Source organism: Agelaius tricolor, unplaced genomic scaffold (genome assembly GCF_023055355.1).
Source record: "Agelaius tricolor isolate 1412-34295 unplaced genomic scaffold, bAgeTri1.0.p SCAF_2, whole genome shotgun sequence".
NCBI classification, from domain to species: domain Eukaryota; kingdom Metazoa; phylum Chordata; class Aves; order Passeriformes; family Icteridae; genus Agelaius; species Agelaius tricolor.
Window position 1 is genome coordinate 35845968 of NW_027269262.1, and position 17310 is coordinate 35863277.

General features: G+C 37.3%; 1 long non-coding RNA gene across 3 annotated transcripts; it reads left to right on the forward strand.

Annotated features, from left to right (window-relative positions):
* Positions 1-1088: 1088 nt before the first annotated feature.
* Positions 1089-16989, forward strand: LOC139604876 (uncharacterized). 3 transcript variants are annotated; one of them, XR_011684138.1, is made up of 4 exons: positions 1089-3506; positions 4753-4819; positions 7209-7277; positions 14196-16989. It is a non-coding gene; the product is annotated as an uncharacterized lncRNA (long non-coding RNA). The 3 variants fall into 3 exon arrangements; XR_011684134.1 differs by lacking the exon at positions 14196-16989 and adding an exon at positions 13510-14189 and having other exon boundaries at positions 1091-3506; XR_011684135.1 differs by lacking the exon at positions 14196-16989 and having other exon boundaries at positions 1094-3202; positions 3411-3506; positions 7209-9678.
* Positions 16990-17310: the final 321 nt, after the last annotated feature.

Genomic DNA, 17310 nt, shown 5'->3' on the forward strand with positions numbered 1-17310 from the left:
AGTTGAGGCTTTCAGATTACTTAGCTAGGTTGAAAACAAAATGTTCTTTCACAATGTATTTTTGGTTTGAAAGAGGATTGGTAGCTTTTTTCTGTCTGCTTGAAGCCTGCTGAGCTGCATGTACTGTACTCTCTCAAAGCTTGGTTCTTTGCAACTCTGAGAATAAAATACTGCACTTGCTCCCATTGACTGACTGAAATAAAATAATATATGATGCCTGAGCAAGTCTAAATGAAATAATAATATCCTTATTAGTGAAAACCAGATTGTTGATACGATAATTGAGCAGATTTATTGTCATCTCCTTGGACTAGTCTGCTGAAACAGCTTGATGTTTTATTTAATCTCATATCAGAGGAATTGCAGGCTTGTAATCCATCATTAAACAACATTTAGAATGATGGATGAAAATGTCAGCTTTCCCAACATAATCAATCCATATCTCATTAAAACATATTATTTATGTTTTTTATAATGGAACTGCAGGGGTTTCCCGAGGAAATAGAGACATCAGCTGTTGTTGAAAGATGAGATGAGCTATACTGTAATTTATGAATTAATAAATGCATATAAAAATACTTATCCACGCTATCAATTGTCTTTTACCATTTTACAAATAAATTGAGTGCCTTGGCTTTTTCCTCTTTCTGTGTATGGCAGCATTTTGTTATGTTTATTTTGTTAGTAATAATTCAGTGAGGAAAATATTAAAAAGCATGTAGGAGAGACCATTTTGCAAATTATTTCCCAGACATGGTGCAGGGAAAAGCCCTTGAATGCAAATTAGTAAGAAAGACTTTACTGTTCTGTTGCTGTTTGCTAAGGTCAGCTTTTGTCTCCGTCAGTCCCCATGCAGACAAAGCAATTCATTTCTATAACTACAATAGAGCTCCATTTTAAGGATACTTTCTACTGTGTTCTGGCTCAAAAATGAATGAAACTTTGATTTATGTGGTTATGGTGCTGTTGTAGTCATTGTCACAATGGCAGCTGTTGCCTCACTTTACATTTGAGGATCACTTTATGCTTCAACTCCTAAACATCAAGAAAAGAAAATGAGTAGTAAATGTCTGCCTTGTGTACAACAGACCAACTCATATTTCAGATGAAAGTGAAGACAAAATGTAGGTTTGATTTGCCTGTGGAACTACCATTATCTGCATCAGTGGCAGAAGGGAGTTGGCCACAGGAAACAGCTCCTATCTGTTCAGCAGCCAATGCAAAAGAAAAAGAAAAATTTTGCATTTTTGTCCTAGTGTCTTTATCAGGTCATCCTCATTGCACCAGACCAGTGACAAATGTATGTGTTGGTCATCTAGAGGTGCTTTGAATTCCTGATCCTATATGGGCTCTGGGCACAATGCACTTCCAAAATTTGTTTCTGAGTTAATTTTACCAAAGGCAATGCTGGCTGTGAAGGGAGAACAGTCTCTACAAGCTGTTAGCTTTCCAGATAACAGCCTGTGTGTATGGAAAACCAGGTATAAGACATAAAGATCTTATATTTTTCTCCACCTTAGACCTGCAGAGCAGAGATATTTTTCTTCTTTTCAATTTTCTTTGATTCATGTAACTTCACCTTAGTGTGTGTGAGGGGGGATCTGTATACACAAGACAGCAATTTTGGCTTGGTTGGTGCATGGTTCATGGAAGAAAAGGTACAGCACAGATTTTAAAAATATTACTACTTGTATATCCTAAAGAGGGGGAAAAAACTCACTTCTTCATGCAATGATGACATAAATTACATTATCAAATCCCCTAGCCCAATCATAAAAACAATCATAATATTTTCACGCTTACTCAGGAATCTATCAGTGAGCTACTACAAAACTGGTTATGCAGATTATGTGTCTTCTGAAATTACAATGATACTGTCTTCAGATTAAATAAAGGTACTCTTTATTTATGGCAGCTGGAAGAGTAACTGGAAGGCAGAAAAGATGTGCAAATTTCAGCAGTGATGTCCAGAGCAGAAACATGAATGTATTATAAAAAAAATGGCAGAAGGGAGAAAACATATTTGGTTTCTGTCAATAAACCAGAGAATGCACATATATGTCTGATTTAGTGCCTATCTCTGAAGGGCACACATACATCAGAAAATATCTGAAAGTCATATTTAGGGAATTTTTCTTATTCATTCTTCTCAGGCAAGGGAAAAGAGAATTGTGTTCTATATTATGTTCTCTCCCACCACAGTTTTCTAGGGAAAAAGAAGAGTTTAATCCCTAAGGAATTGTTCAATCAGCTTTATGGTAACGATGAGACTGATGGTGCCCTTGAGAACCTGTATGAGATGGCTGTAAAAACAGAAGATGAGGCCATCTTGCATAGCCAGCCCTTTTCAGTAAGAAATAGATTCTCTTTTATCAGATAAGAAATGTATCAGCAACAGGAGACACACAGTCTACCTTTTCTAGTCATGAGAATACTTTTCCACAAACACTGAGATTTTTGAAAAGACATGTTTATCTTTTCTCCAAGCTTAATTTTGACAATGTTGTAAAGACTTCTAAGTGACCTGAGGATTCAGTAAAGTTGTTCCTGTTCTTTAGCAGTATTGTGCTTTGCCAGCAAGTGAGTAATTTTCAATAAATATGCCATTCAACTTCAAAAAAACATGGACTAATGTTAGTCTGATCCTTTTAGTTGAATTTTGTTTATTTTTCTGAGGCCAAGAGAAATAAAAAAGCACCAGCAGTGTGTGGGTTTTGGAAAGAAAAATCTGGGCAGCACTGATAACATTCAGGCAATCAGTGAAGCCAAAATTCATTCTGTTCCAAAGAGAGGCAAGGTTTTAAATAAGTACAAATTGAAAGCATTTGACCATCAAAAACTATGTAAGGAATGAAAAGTGTGGAGAATCCACAGGTATCAATGTCCCTTTTAACATGTTAATATTTCACTTTTAGTGAAGAAAGTGATGTATTTAACCACAATGCATTCTTCAGAAAAGTTGGCACAAAGAAAGAGAAGTTTTTGTGTTTATTGTTATTAAACTAGGTATAAGCTCCAAGCAGAGCTACCAGATAGGCGTGGGTTTTTTTGGTTGTTGGGGTTGTTTTTGTTGCTGGTTTGTTTTCTTTTTTAATAGCCCTAAAGGGATTAAATGTCAGAACTTAAAACAGGCCACTGAATAAGAGCAAAGAGGAAGTGGGACAGTGGATCCAAGGAGCAGAGGGATAGAAAGTCATTTGGGGTGAGAGTTCTGTCAGATGCAATTAGATAATGTCTTATTCCTCTGTGGGTTGTTATTTTGTGATAAATACTTCAGGGTATTGCTATTTTTCATAATTTATTATATGGCTTATAACTAAAGCTAGGTTACTACTTTAAAATTAGACTGTAGAAATAAAGGCATGGCCACCTTCTTTAATAGCAACAAGTGATGTTTTAATTAACTTTAGAAAGAGTGGATGGTAAAAGAAGGAAGAATTGGATGGTGAGCTTTGAGACTACTTAAGAACTGCTCCAAACCCATTCAGGGCACAGCTATGATACAGGTGAGTATCGTTCTAAGGCACAGTTAATGTGGTAAAAAGCTTTCATTAATATTTTAGATGTGGTTGGAGAAATTAGGTGTCTTGCACTAAATATTTGTGCTAAAGTATTTTGTGCAGTAAGAGAAAGAAACAATATAACTCTAACTTTGACACTAATATTCATTACATGTATTATCTGTATGAGCCCACAATATTTCAGATCCAGTGTCTTTTTTATAGTGAGTGTCTTTTCTGTAGTCAATTTTACAAATAAGCATTAAATAAAAATGTGTTAGCTGTATGAATCCATGATACTTCAGATACAATGTCTTTTTTATGGATTTTTTTTGTATATAAAGAGTGTCTTTCAAATAATTGATTTTCACAAATAAGCATCTTAAGTAAAAATACTAAAATATAAATATGTACTATTCTGTATTATTTCTATAAATCAGTTTCTGACTTATTTTGCTAGGAAGAAACCATCCCTTTTTGCACTTAGTGGGTATGTAGTCTGCAATATTGAATGAAAGCACCAGTATGCATTATTTTATGATGGAAGCTATCAATAATCTGTACCTAATATATTGTATTGAATGAAAGACTACATAAATCAGTTATACAAAGGATCGTACAATGCTTTTAGTGAATTTCCAGAGAGTCAGAAAACCTATAAATCAATGTATTTTTTAATCAATTCAATGTCAGTGGGTTTAATTAATTCAATTTGCCTGAATAAAATTAATGATGCATTTTTAATATTTGGATTTAAAACAAATATTCAGAATGACATCTTTTATGTTTATAATGTTAAAAGATAACAGTGAGTGAGTGAGTGAGTGAGTGAGTGAGTGAGTGAGTGAGTGAGTGAGTGAGTTAGTTAGTTAGTTAGTGGATACTGTGCATCCACAATGTGCCAAAGTAGTTTGATTCAAACCTGAAGTCTCTGGAGTTGAATTGTGAGAGTGAGAGAAGATTAAGACGCCAGAGTGCACTGAAGAAGGATTTCCACAGAATATCTGGGTAGACTTTTCAGGTCATTTCCAGTGACAATTTGAGGAATACAATTTTAACTTGTGATGGGTGACTTTGGCTGGATGCCATGCACCCACCATACTGCTCTATCACTCCTGTTCTCAGCAGGACAAGGAGTCGGGGGAGAAACTAAGAGAGAAGAAAGCTCCTGGGATAACATAAAGGCAATTTAATAAAGGTCATACAGAAGCAAAGGAAAACAAGAGATTTATTGTCTACTTCTCATCATCAGGTTATGCCTACCTCCTTCCCAGAGAGCAGGGCTTTAGCACTAATAGTGATTGTTCTGGAAAACAAAGGTAATAGCAAATGCCCCTCTCTTCTCCCCACCCTTACCCTTTGTTTTATTTGCAAACCATGTTAATTTGGTATGGAATATCCTTTTGGTCAGTTTGGGTCTGTCCCCAGCCACTGGTGAGTGGGGAATGTTGAGGGACAGTGCTGATGCTGTGCCAGCCCTGCTCAGCAGGACCCAAAGCACAGGTGAGTTATCAACACGTTGCAGAGCAGAGCTCTGTGGGGTCTGCTGTGGGGAAATGAGCTCCAGCTCAGCCAGAGGCAGCACATTCACAAATCCAGTGCTCTTCAGCTCAGAGCAGCCATTTGGAAATGGAGAGCAATTCTGTGGTGGGATCATTGGGAGAGAGCCTCTAGACATGCAGAGATGCTCTAGTTTATGCTCCATCGAAGGACACAAATCCCTGGCTGGAGTATTTCAAGTGAAAGGATCCAATAGCTTTGAACAAACTTCCAGCTGGGTACAGCTGTCAGTAATTATTAACCTCACTGCAGATATGAAACACCACGGAATCAGTAACCCATATTTCTGCCTCAGAGAGGTAGAAGTTGTTCTAACTCTAGAATGAATTGCTATGGTCTTATCTTCTCCTGTACTGATTTGTTCTGTTCCTCTTGATAAAATAGAACATACAGTGCAAGAGGGCAGAACACAGTATCATTTCTGTGTGGAATAGTAGTTTCAAATCCCATGTAAGTGCTTTAATACTATACTGTTCAGGTGAAAATTGCAAAAAATATTTATCTTCACTGCCAGTTTGGCACAACTGCTAAGGTTAGCACCTGGTTTATGGTGTTGATGTCAAAAAATTAAAGGCAGTTTAGTCTATGGATTTCAAGGAAGGCAGTTCAAAAATATGGGAGAATAACATGCTTTCTCTGAGCCTCACTGAAAAGAAAAGCTATTTTAGTACTTAAACCAGCTATCCATGAGCTTCACAGTATATAAAAACATTTGACAGCAAACATGATATTTCTTCACATATGTCTCCAAGCAAAACTTTAAACTGAAAACCAAGGAAATGCTTCTAGTGCAAGGGTAGTGGGATCTGCCTTTTGATTTTATGAAAACCAAAAGCAAGTGATGGCACATGTTGTGGGACTGATACAGAGAAATCCTCATTCTGATAAAGGCAGTAGTTTCTTAGCTCCAGACTCACAGTCATTAAGCAGGTGGTTTTCCTTGCATGTGTGTTTTGCTAAGATGGAAGCATAATAAGAGTTTTTAATTTGACTTGGCTTGATAGAATCTTTATGCTCATTACAAAGAATTGAAGAAAAGCCAATTTGAGAGCAAAAGAAGAATTTTTACATCACTTACCAACATATTTATATTAGACACAGTGTAAACAGATAAACTGAAAGTATTCAATACATTTTTTGTTGTACTGCCTACAAGAAAACATCATTGAAACAGCACTGAATTTTTAAAATGAGATGTTGTCTAGTCACTGCCATGTGTGGAAGGTCATCAGTATTGTCTGCTCCTTGGTACACCTTGGAGATATCACAAAAGCTGAAGACCTTAGAGATTTGAGGTGCTTCCACTTGAAACTCTAGCCAGCTGATGACTGATTACTGGTTATTTGAATAGTGAGAACAACATAGTTACAAACTTAATAAATGTTTATGACTAAAAATGATGATTTAACAATGGTTAGTTTAACATTCAGCTAGTGATTAACATGTGCCACATGTGCTTCATTATCAAAATTGCTAGGAAAGATACTTTTCATGAAATAAAAATATCATTTTTATTATAATAATAATTCCATGCTATATTCACAGTATCTCAGATATTTTTGTTTGTTTGTATTATTTTGCACTGAATAAAACAATTCCATCTGTTCATGTTGTGTTTCCTGGGAGCTCATTCTCGACCATTTGTCAGCTGGTTGCTGTTTTTTTTAGAGAATGATGATTTTTTTGTCATAACTCCAGTAAAAGTTAATGGGTTCTGACTTCCTGGATCAGCTTGTAGGTCTCTGTGCACTGTCTCTGCTTTAACACATGATGAGCATGCAGACCCTCCTGCCTCCAACACTCTTTAAGAAGCTTTTGCAGTAATGATTTTTGGGAACCCATGGAGTCCGACATTTCAGGTTTAAAGAGGGAACTGCACACACCTCTCGAGGGCTCTGTGTGAATCCTCTGTTGCTGGTCCAGAGCTAAAGCACACGGCTTCTCCTCCTGAAAACATCCTGGATGTTAGCACCACAGTAGGTACAAACCTGATAGGACATAACAGAAGCCTTGCTACTGGCATAGACCTAGAAGGAATTTAACCCAGGGTATCCTTCTAATATCCAAGCATTTGCAGGAAGAGGATACTGGGTAAGAACTGTGCCACTCTCTTTCGCAGTAATGTGAAATCAATCCTTTTGTTCTCAGCCATAATCTTGAACGTAAGAAAGTCTAATGGGAACACTGTATATACCCTCAGTCCTCCAGAAACTCAAAGTAAGTACTGCTTTTCTGTTCTTGCCTTTCAGAACCTGCTTGATAGTTACCAGATGCAAAAACACTGGTAGCACAGACTTGCTGAGTTATATGGTATTCAGAAAAAAAACTTGTAATTGTAGCAGTTTAAAAGCTTTGACTGTTACTATAAGCACCGCTTCTGGATTAAATATGGTACCACTTTTTCAAAATAAATATTTTCAGCAGGCCCTGCAGTTAAGTGCATCATTATGATTAATTTATGCAGAATGAAGCAGCCTTTTACTTGGTAATGATTAGTGAACTTTCTAAATCTGTAAAACTTCAGTAGGCTCAAGCTCTCAATATATAGCATTGTCTATTTTTACACCACAGCTTCCATTTAACAGGACAGGAAACATCTCATCCTGAAACTGCTGATGCTGCAAGCTCCAAAATAAAAACATAAAAAAAATAGGCTTTTACTTCACCTACAGTGCAGCAGGAGTGTCAGCCCATATTAGTTTTTATCTGACCAGAAAGCAAAACCTATGAATTTTTATCACAGCATTATCTAGAAATAAACAAAAATCCTCTTGCTACAATCTTGACCCAAACTTACCTTGAGATCAGAGATTAAACAGAGAAGAAATGAGGGTGAGTAGAAGTAAGTTTAACTTTACCTTTTTTGTTTTCTACCAATTAATTATGACCACTGCCTGTTTTGTACTTAAATTTGATAAAACACTTCTTGTGTAAGGTCCCCATTAATTTGACCAGTTTCTCAGCCCAAGTTTTAGAAATTTGGAAGGTAAATACATAATTATTTAATGCATAATACCAATATGTGGCACCACGATGTACTCAGCTGGAGCTCTTGTCTAGGCCAAGTGTAAATGCACTGTAATGCTCAGGGGGAACTGGTGTGACACCAGTGTAAAAGGCAGGAGAATTAGAGCTTTTTGGTAAAGTGCTTTCATATTCTCACCACAGCCTTGTCTCTTCATACCTGTTCTGCATCATCTCTTTCTGAGCACACTTTGTCAGCTTGGAAGGAAAGCTGTCACCTGAAGTTTACATGCATATTGAGAGAGCAAAATAACACCCTTCTAAAATGCTGTGAGACTTCAAAGCCATGTATACCTGTGCTGTATTTTGTGAGCTGCAGCCCCTTTACATGTTATGACAGGATCAGCTGAACTCAAAAACTGTTTTCTTACCAACTGCTCAGAACCAATTGGTGCTGTTGCAGCTGCTTTACAGATTTCTCATGGCAGCAGGGAAGCTGCACGGGGAGGTCAATGCCACAGCACTTGTCCACAAGGCAGTTGTCAAAATGTCTGAAGTACCTGTTCCTGTCCTTAATGAAGATTATTCTTGATTTAATACAACTTCACTTTCACACACAATGTAAACCTCATAATTATCTATAAATGTAGTTCACTGTGCCCAATATATATATACAATTTCCTTCTTTTTTAGGCTGTGAGACAGGAACAAACTTATGTCCCATACAAAACCCCATTCCATGTCCATCCAAGTCCATTTAGGAGAAGATACTGTGGGTACTAATTCAGCTCTGTATTGTTCCTAGACCTTGTAATACAAACAAACACAAAGTCAGAAAAATGAACACACATCTAAGTTACTTCTACGCTTTTTGGCCTTTAGTGCCTAGGATAAGAAAAAGCCATGAACGTGTGAGGTGCTTCATAAGCTGATTGCCTACATCTGGAGCATAAATGTCTCCAGAATAGCTGCTTAAAAAACCATATTGCTGAATTGGGATTTGCACATGACATACTATAATTAGAAGGGGAAGCTGCTTGGGGAAAAAACAGACTGTAGAAGTAGCAAGATATAACGACAATGTTTCCATTTAACTTTGTTTAGTGCAAAAGACACAAAATGACAACAACATTCAAACTCTCTTTGTGCAGATGGCCCAATCAAGGGTACTTTATCTCTCGCAGGTTAACTCCTTTAGTCTGTTTTGGAAAGATGCTACATGGAAACACTTATGTTTGTCTTTCTCTAACAATGTTTTTTCTCACAAGGTCAGATTTACCAGCAGGACACCAATATCCACAAAAGTGCACTAACGAGGCAAACATGGATTTGGTGTCATTGAGTTCCTCCCCTGGTGTTTCAAATGGCAATTTCATGTGGGTGAAGTGAATACCATGTGAAGTGACAATTACATCGTGAATTGCTGTATTCTGAAGTGGAAATGAGGCAGACCTTATGCTGTCTATCTGTGACATGACTCCTACTTGTGCAGGTGCAAAAGGAGCTATTTGATCAAAGTGGTCCTGCTGTGTAAGATACATGCAAGTAAAAGGAGAGAAGAGAGGATTTCATTTTTACCACTTATCAAGCATTAATAGAAAGTCTACTTGATTAGAAGTGGGACTGTTTCATTAAACATGATCACTACAGTTTATAGGGTTTTTCAGTTCCTTTCTTCAGGGTGATTTCTCTGACTGCTCCATGAGTTACCTTCTTCCCAGTCATTTCTCTTGCCCAACCTTGACCCACAGATAGTCTTTGGCATTTCCTGATATTGTAGCTTGTGGTAGCAGAAACTGCAGAACAAAGTCTTCCCTGTGGCCTCAAGCCAAAGTGTTAGTTGTTGGTTAATGTTTAGAATGGAATGCTGACAGCCATGGGTGAAAGAAACCTGACATTTTGCATTTCTGTAAGCCTGAAATTGGAACAAAAAAATGCACTGAAAAATCCACATCCTAGCCAAAATTTTTTGATTCTTCAAAGAATCAAATGCCTTTGCAAGATTGCAGTAAAATTTCATCCAAATATTCTTTTCTCATATCACATCCATTCTCAGTTGTTTAAATAAGGAAATCATGCTTTGTAGGGGAAAAAAAACCCCACAAACTAATAATAAGCTCAGATTCTTAGGCAAGGCAGGGAGTCAACATTTGCCATGGATGCAGTCATCCATTGAAGTAGATAGTCATAAAAGGAAAAATTAAGGGCAAGCTTTGACCTGTAATTAAAACAGCTTTTCTTCTAGCAAGCCAATAAAGTGAAATATATAGTCAGTTATTGTCAAAGTACACCCTTCACTCTGCTTAACACATTGCATAATTTCTCAGGTTAGAAAAGACACCAGGCTCTGCTACACAACATTTTGATCATGCAAAAACTTTATTGTTGGTATAATGATGCAACTCAATACTTTCATTAAGCTTTTGGTGCCTGACTGTAGTTACCTCACTTTCCACATTGAAGTTTATGATCTGCTCCTCATTTCCCAGTCAAAAAATTATCATTACTTACATAGCTAGCATACAGGTGATTCCAGTTGTGGGCCTTTGTCATTAGAATGAGATCCATCACTGCTTTAACACACTGAAAATTATGATGATAAGAAAGGTGTGGTAAAGAATGAGTCTGCCTGGATGGAGTGGTGAACACCATTTCCCATTCTCAGCCAGGGTGGTGCTCCTGCATTTGGACTTGAAGGATCTGACCTACCCTGAGGCTGCTTTCTGGGCACAGGTGGTTTGAGAATACACAAAATTGCATCTGTCAGTGCTGCACAAGGCTGTAGGTCCTTTCTAAGAGAAAATGTTTGCTAGCTGAGAACGACAAGAAATTTTGTTGGAGGAGGACATCTGGTGATCTGATAGGTATTTACATGAGCTGTGCCCTTGCACAGCTGAGTCAGCCAGCTAACCAGCTACAGGATTTCTTGCACAATAGTGAAGAAGTGGGCAGGTATGCTTTGCTGTAAATCTTGGGCTTTTGCTGAGATGACACCCAAAACAACAGCAACCTTTTAACTGCCTGATTTTCAAATCAAGGCTCTTGAAATTAAATGTTGCATAGAAGTAGTGATTATGGCTACACTTCTCCTCTACAGCCATGCCATCTCCCAGCCTGTTTTGCTGACATTAATGACTACTTACACATTTCTAGCAGAATGGCCATTAAGATCCTGATATATTTACTCCTGAAGCTTCCCCTTGGACTACACATCTGGTCAGCGTAGCAGCATCTCTGAAAAACACTGACAGCTTCTTTATAAAGATTTAATTAAAAATTATTCTGAAAGCATGGTTTATTACATCCCAGAGTGATGAAAATCAGTTATTCAGCATTGTAACTGCAATGGGAGAATATCTCTGTAGTTCATGCTATTAGCCCCTGACAGATTGGATTTCTTCTTCCACATTTCAGCTTTGAAAAACCCTGCTAATAACATGCAGCTTTTTATGCTGTTTTTGTACCAAACTAGTAACTGCTGGGGTTTAATGTCTGTGTGTGTGTGTGTGTGTGTGTGTTGCAGGCAAACACCAACATGAGTGGTTTTCAAAGTCACAGGGAATATCCAGAAGGGTTAAGAAAATCTCTTCAAACCATGTTAAGAAATCACATCCTTGATTCAGGACTGAAACCCACCCATTCATATCAGAACATATCCTAAACACAGAATCAAATTTTTAAAGAATAGCTTATACTCATAAATCTATTACAGTATGAAAATTCTAAATCAGCTTTGAATTTGAGGGGGATCAGTCCTGCCCTACATAGTCTTAGGCTTGTTATGCTGTATGATGCTTGTAGGTGGCATTCTTCCAGCTTCCTAATACAAATATTCCTCTGAATAACTGATTTTTCTGGGAAGGCAACAGCAAATGATAGATGATAGCACTAATACTGGTGTACAAGTCATATAACCATTTTATATAGAGAGACAATTATTTAATCTTCTTCTCATTTTGGCCAACATAGCCCATGGAAGCTGGCAGCAGAAAGAACTTTTTAAGGAACAATAATCCTGGGTGTCTTATCATAACTTTTTCTTAAACTCCTTTGGCTATTGAACAAGGAATTCAACTTTCCCTGCACATGGGCAATTTCTCTCACAGGCAAGGTTCCTTTGTCATGTAGAACATTTTCATTCCAAAGTTTGATAAACAAAGTCAGCATTGACCTTGCTGTGGTTATTATTCTGTTTTTTAATATTTTCAAAATGACTGATACTTTGTCTTCTTAAATAAAGAAAAATCCTTCTCAGAAGAAAAATATATAAAAATATATTGCTTCCTTCTATTTCTGGATTCTGAATATTACCGGGTGCCAAGCTCTGAACATAATAAAATTGAAGACCCATGAGGGTGACCTAAAGAATCACAATGGTGAAGAATTGTGATATAGTGATTTAGCTAATTTTGTAGCAGCTGCTTGACCCTAGAAAAATGAGAAATGAGTTTTCTGTTGCTAAATTTAATGAATTCCTTTTCTGTCCTCTCATAAATTGCCAAACTTCATAAATGAAAACAAAGATGAGGTGCATGCAAATATAAAGGTTAATATGAAAATACATAATTTAAATGGAGAAATGCTGCATATTGCCATAGGAGGATTTTCTTGCATCAGATATTGCATAATTCTTCTAAATAAGGTATTTTAAAATTAGCAGATTGATGTAACACAACTTCTGTATCTTCAGAGCAATTTTCTATTATTTTCAAAACTGGCTACATATTCAAGAGCATAAATACAGCTGAGTGACTTCATTTCAGGGTAATTTTAAAGCCTCATTTACTTCTATTTTACTACAATCTGTAAGTTTGCAGTAGAACAAGGCAGCCACTTTTAGTTAGAATTAGATTTAAATACCTTTCTGAATCAGACCATGAAGTGCCTGACCATTTAGTAGGAACATGACTTACTCTTTTAGTTGTGTTTGCAGTTGTATTCAATTCAGTGCGGCTCAGCTTGATTTTGAAGGAAGCAATAGGTGTCATTTATTGGTTTATGCCACATATGAATAAATGTACCATCAATAAGCAGTGGTCAAATTGCTCTTGATGATCCCTCTAAAATGCTCATAATTACTATTTAATACACTTATGGTAATATTAAAACTAGAAATTTGCCAAATGGGGCAAGTTTCAATGTATACCCAGCCTCTAGGCTAGGCTTTTACTAGTCAGACTGTTCTGGGTGTATACAGTGGCAGTCACTAGAGTCCCCCAGCACCTAATACTCCCATATTCCATAGAGCTCTTTCAACCCAGCAGATGTTCCAAGGAACCTTATGAGTTCATGCTCCTCGGGTTTCTGTGGTTGAGATCACTCTTGAGGTATTAGAAATAGGTGATAGGTATTAGAAATAGGTGATAGTTATTAGAAAGTCTTTTTTTCCAGCCCCAGGACTGAAGAAGTAGTCAAGATTCATCTGTTCTGCTTTTCAGGGTTGTTTATTTTCTCTTATCTATAACATTTTTTCTCTGATCTGCAGGGATCTGTCCAGCAGCTCATGTTATGGCACAATGCCTACCCTTGGGGTGGTGTTATCTTTTTATACTAAGAACTACGTGTACTTTATTTACAATAATTTTCCAATACCTATCACCTATGTTAGACAGTCTGTCTCTACTCTAAACCAACCCAAAAGTGCCAACATCACAGCAGAAGATGTAGGACAAGAAGAAGAAGAAGGAGAGGACATGCCCAGATTCCTTCATCTTGCTTCTTGATCTCCCATTCTAAAACCCCAAAATTCTACTTTTTCACCCTGTGACAAATAAACTATTATTCTACTCAAACTCTTGTGGCTTGTAAATCTTCAAACGAAGTTGGTAATTTTTTCCATGGGCTAAAATTGAAGGCACAAGTGACTTTTTGATTCCGTGCCAAGGTCTCTGAGCCCCTTGCCAGGGTTTCAAGTCATCCAGGGCAGTCAGAGGAATGTCCTGGGTCCTGACATGCTCAGGATGAGTTTCCCTGCGAGCCAAAAGCCTTTCTGGCACAAGACTCAAGTTGCATTTCCCAGCTCTTGTGATATCACTCTCGTGTTATCAGTCTATGTGATAACAACTTATACTTAACTTTCCAGGATATTTAAGTACTATTTATACATTTAGTAAAGGTAAGATTTCAACAGCTACAAAAATTATATGTAATTTTCTTTTATGGTCTTCGCAGGCGAGTGAAAGACAATGGATTTCTGTTGGATCGGCGGAAGAAATGCGGCACTCAATATGAGTGATCAGCAAGTCTCAAACTTTATTGATAGTTCACACATATTTTATATTGGTGTTAATGAAGCTTATACATATTGCAAAGCTGAGCTCATTATATCGGTCAACCACGCCTACTTCTATATTCTTATGGTTATTTTGTTACTACTTCTACATTTTTGTGGTTATTCTGCTGAAACTATCCTCATATTTTTGGCAAAAGATTCTCTCATCTATCCAGTTGTTGCATCAAGGGTACAATGTCCTTGTCACTGGTTGGACACTGACTGCTGAATCCTAGACTTGCCTCCTTCTAACTTAACCAACTGTATTATGTCGACGTGACCTTTCTCAGCCAGCCAACTGTCCACAAAGCTCTCCACAGATTTCTTCTCTACAAAACTCGAGGGATGCTGGAAGTCATGAAGTCATCAAGCAAGTCACACAAGTGAACGCAGTTGCACAGGTCAGGAAACGGAGATGTCCCAGTAAATCCTGCTTGAGTCAGTCACCAGTAACTTCACTGAAATGAGCAGGATACAAAAGGAGTGCAACCAGGATCTGCTAATAATAAAGGATGTGTTCTTGGGGTGAGAGGCCTCCTGGTACTCGCTGAGGAACTCTGCTGAAGAAAGAGCAGTGTGGCTTCGATGTCTTTGGAAGCCACAAAACTGAATTTAAACTGTTGAACCAATCTGGTAAACAATCTGTGCTCTAAACAAGTCACACAAAATGTTTTCAAGAGGGCCTCTGCAATGGGCCTGGGAGCAGCCAGGGCAAGTTATTATTCAGGCTCCTCCTGCTGTTGTTGTTTCTCCATGCTCCTTTGTGGATGTGCACTGGAGCTTTTACCACCTTGTCTAATAGACAGTGCATTTATATTTTGATCATTTTTAGAGTGGCTTATGAATATGAACACTCATTAAAGTTTTTTCCCCCAGAAGTATCAAATTAGATGTTGTCAAAATTTCCTTCACTTAAAACATATGCTACATTGAAGTTAAATTAAGGTTTATTTTGAATTTGTCAAAATTTACAAAAAACTTATTTAGGTAATATTTAGTTAAAATATTCCACATTTATTAAATAAATACCTTGCATTGAAGCTTAACAGATATGCAAATCTGAAAAAATGCCATTATATTCATTACCCACCGCACTCCACTTTTATTTGGTTTAGTTTTTGGTGTTTTTTTGGTTTTTGATTTGGTTTTGGGTATGTTTTTGTTTTTGTTTTTTGGGTTCTGTTCTTGTTTTTATTTTTGGTTTTATTTTTATTTTTAATTTATTTTAAATTTATTTTTAATTTATTTTTATTTTTATTTTTATTTTTATTTTTATTTTTATTTTTATTTTTTACTATTTTTATTTTTGGTTTTGTATTCAGGTTTTTGTTTTTGCTTTTGTCTTTTGTTTTTGTTTTGTTTTGGTTTTTGTCTTTGGGTTTTGGTTTTGGTTTGGTTTTCTTTTTTTTTTTTTTTTCAAGCAAGTAGACCAAGTAGGAGTTGTTTACAGAACACTGCCTTCAATATTTGTGGGTGAAGATCTTAAAGTGTTCCCTGAGCATGACCCATCTTGGATGCACAGTCGTGACAATGTGGGTCTCTGTTGGGAAACACTCCTGGAAGAGCAGTCCAGGCTCCATCACATGGATCATCCCCATAGAGTAAAGCTGCTTTTGTAGGGCAGCAGACAACCAAAGGGTGGCACCCTGAGGATTTGCTGCTTCTGGGCTACTGCTAGTTATTCAGTAAATTTTAATTAACTTACCAGTTCCAGTATCTTTCCAGTTATACAAAAGTGAATAAGAGGAAGACCACACACATTTCTCTACTTGTGCACTAAATGTGCATTTTTTGGAACGCAGCAGGCTTTCCAGGACCTGGCATATTTTCATGTGTACATGTGCTGAGCACTCTGCGCCTACAAAGAGCTCAAAGGTCATGTCTGCATAGTCTGACAGACTGCACAGCTTCCATTTGAAAACAGAGGCACAGTGAGAAATAACTTTGCTTTGCAAAGGCAAGAGAAGCCTGAAGCAATAAATCCCCCACCTCCCTGCAAGTAGCATTGGTGCCAACATCCTAGTAGCTGTTCAAAACATTAATACTGGGATGTAGAGAACAGTTTTGCATAAGATCCAAGGGTAAGGAGTCAATCACTAATTTACACTGTCATGCTTATTTAAGCACTATTTTGTGTTTCCTAGGGACACAACATAACTTGGATAACACTTGCTGACAGATGACAGATTGTCTCCATAGCTTTATGCAACCTATGCTCTGCAAAATACTGTTCACTACAAGCAAAATTGGTACTTAGGATAAAAACTGATGAAAACATTTCTTTCCTCTTTTGCCAAGGTTCTCATGTTAAAACACTCCAACTCAACACAGTTAAAAATGGAGCAAGTAATATAAATTCAGTATGATAATATTATACAAATTTATACTCAATCAGGTGCCAGCCAAAAGATGGAACACAGATCTCATTTTCTTCTGGATTTTCATAGTAAATAAATGTTTACATTCTTCTTATCAAGAATAGTGCAACCCCAGAACATTAAAAAAATGAGTTTCACATTATAAAAACAGTATTAGGTAACTAATAAACGGACTCAGAATTTCATGGTTGTATCTCATTTTGATTAGCATGATAAAATGAAGAAACCAATCAGGATTTTTCACAAAATGGGATCTTAGTAAGAGTTAAATGTTGTACATGTCTTGTCAAAGATTTTAATTTTAATTGTCATTTAAGAGTGGTGTATTTCACTTGCCATTTTTCCTGAGGACTCTGCAGCATCTTTCCTCTGCTGTCTCACCTGAGGAGCCTGAAGGACCTTCTCATGGCATGAACTTATTTCTCCTGAGCCAAGAATCTGGTACTCTTAGCTGTGCCAAGAGCATAAAACTGTCTTTTCTGAGTGGGTGGCAATGAGTGGGAAGAGGTAAAGCAGTTTCCTTCCTGAGCAGCCAGCCTTGGGAGGAACAAGACCGATGGCTGCCATGAACAGCCAAGATAAACCCAAGGCAGGGTGCCCAGGGATGCAGAACTCACACAGTGGCGTTTGGCAGCCC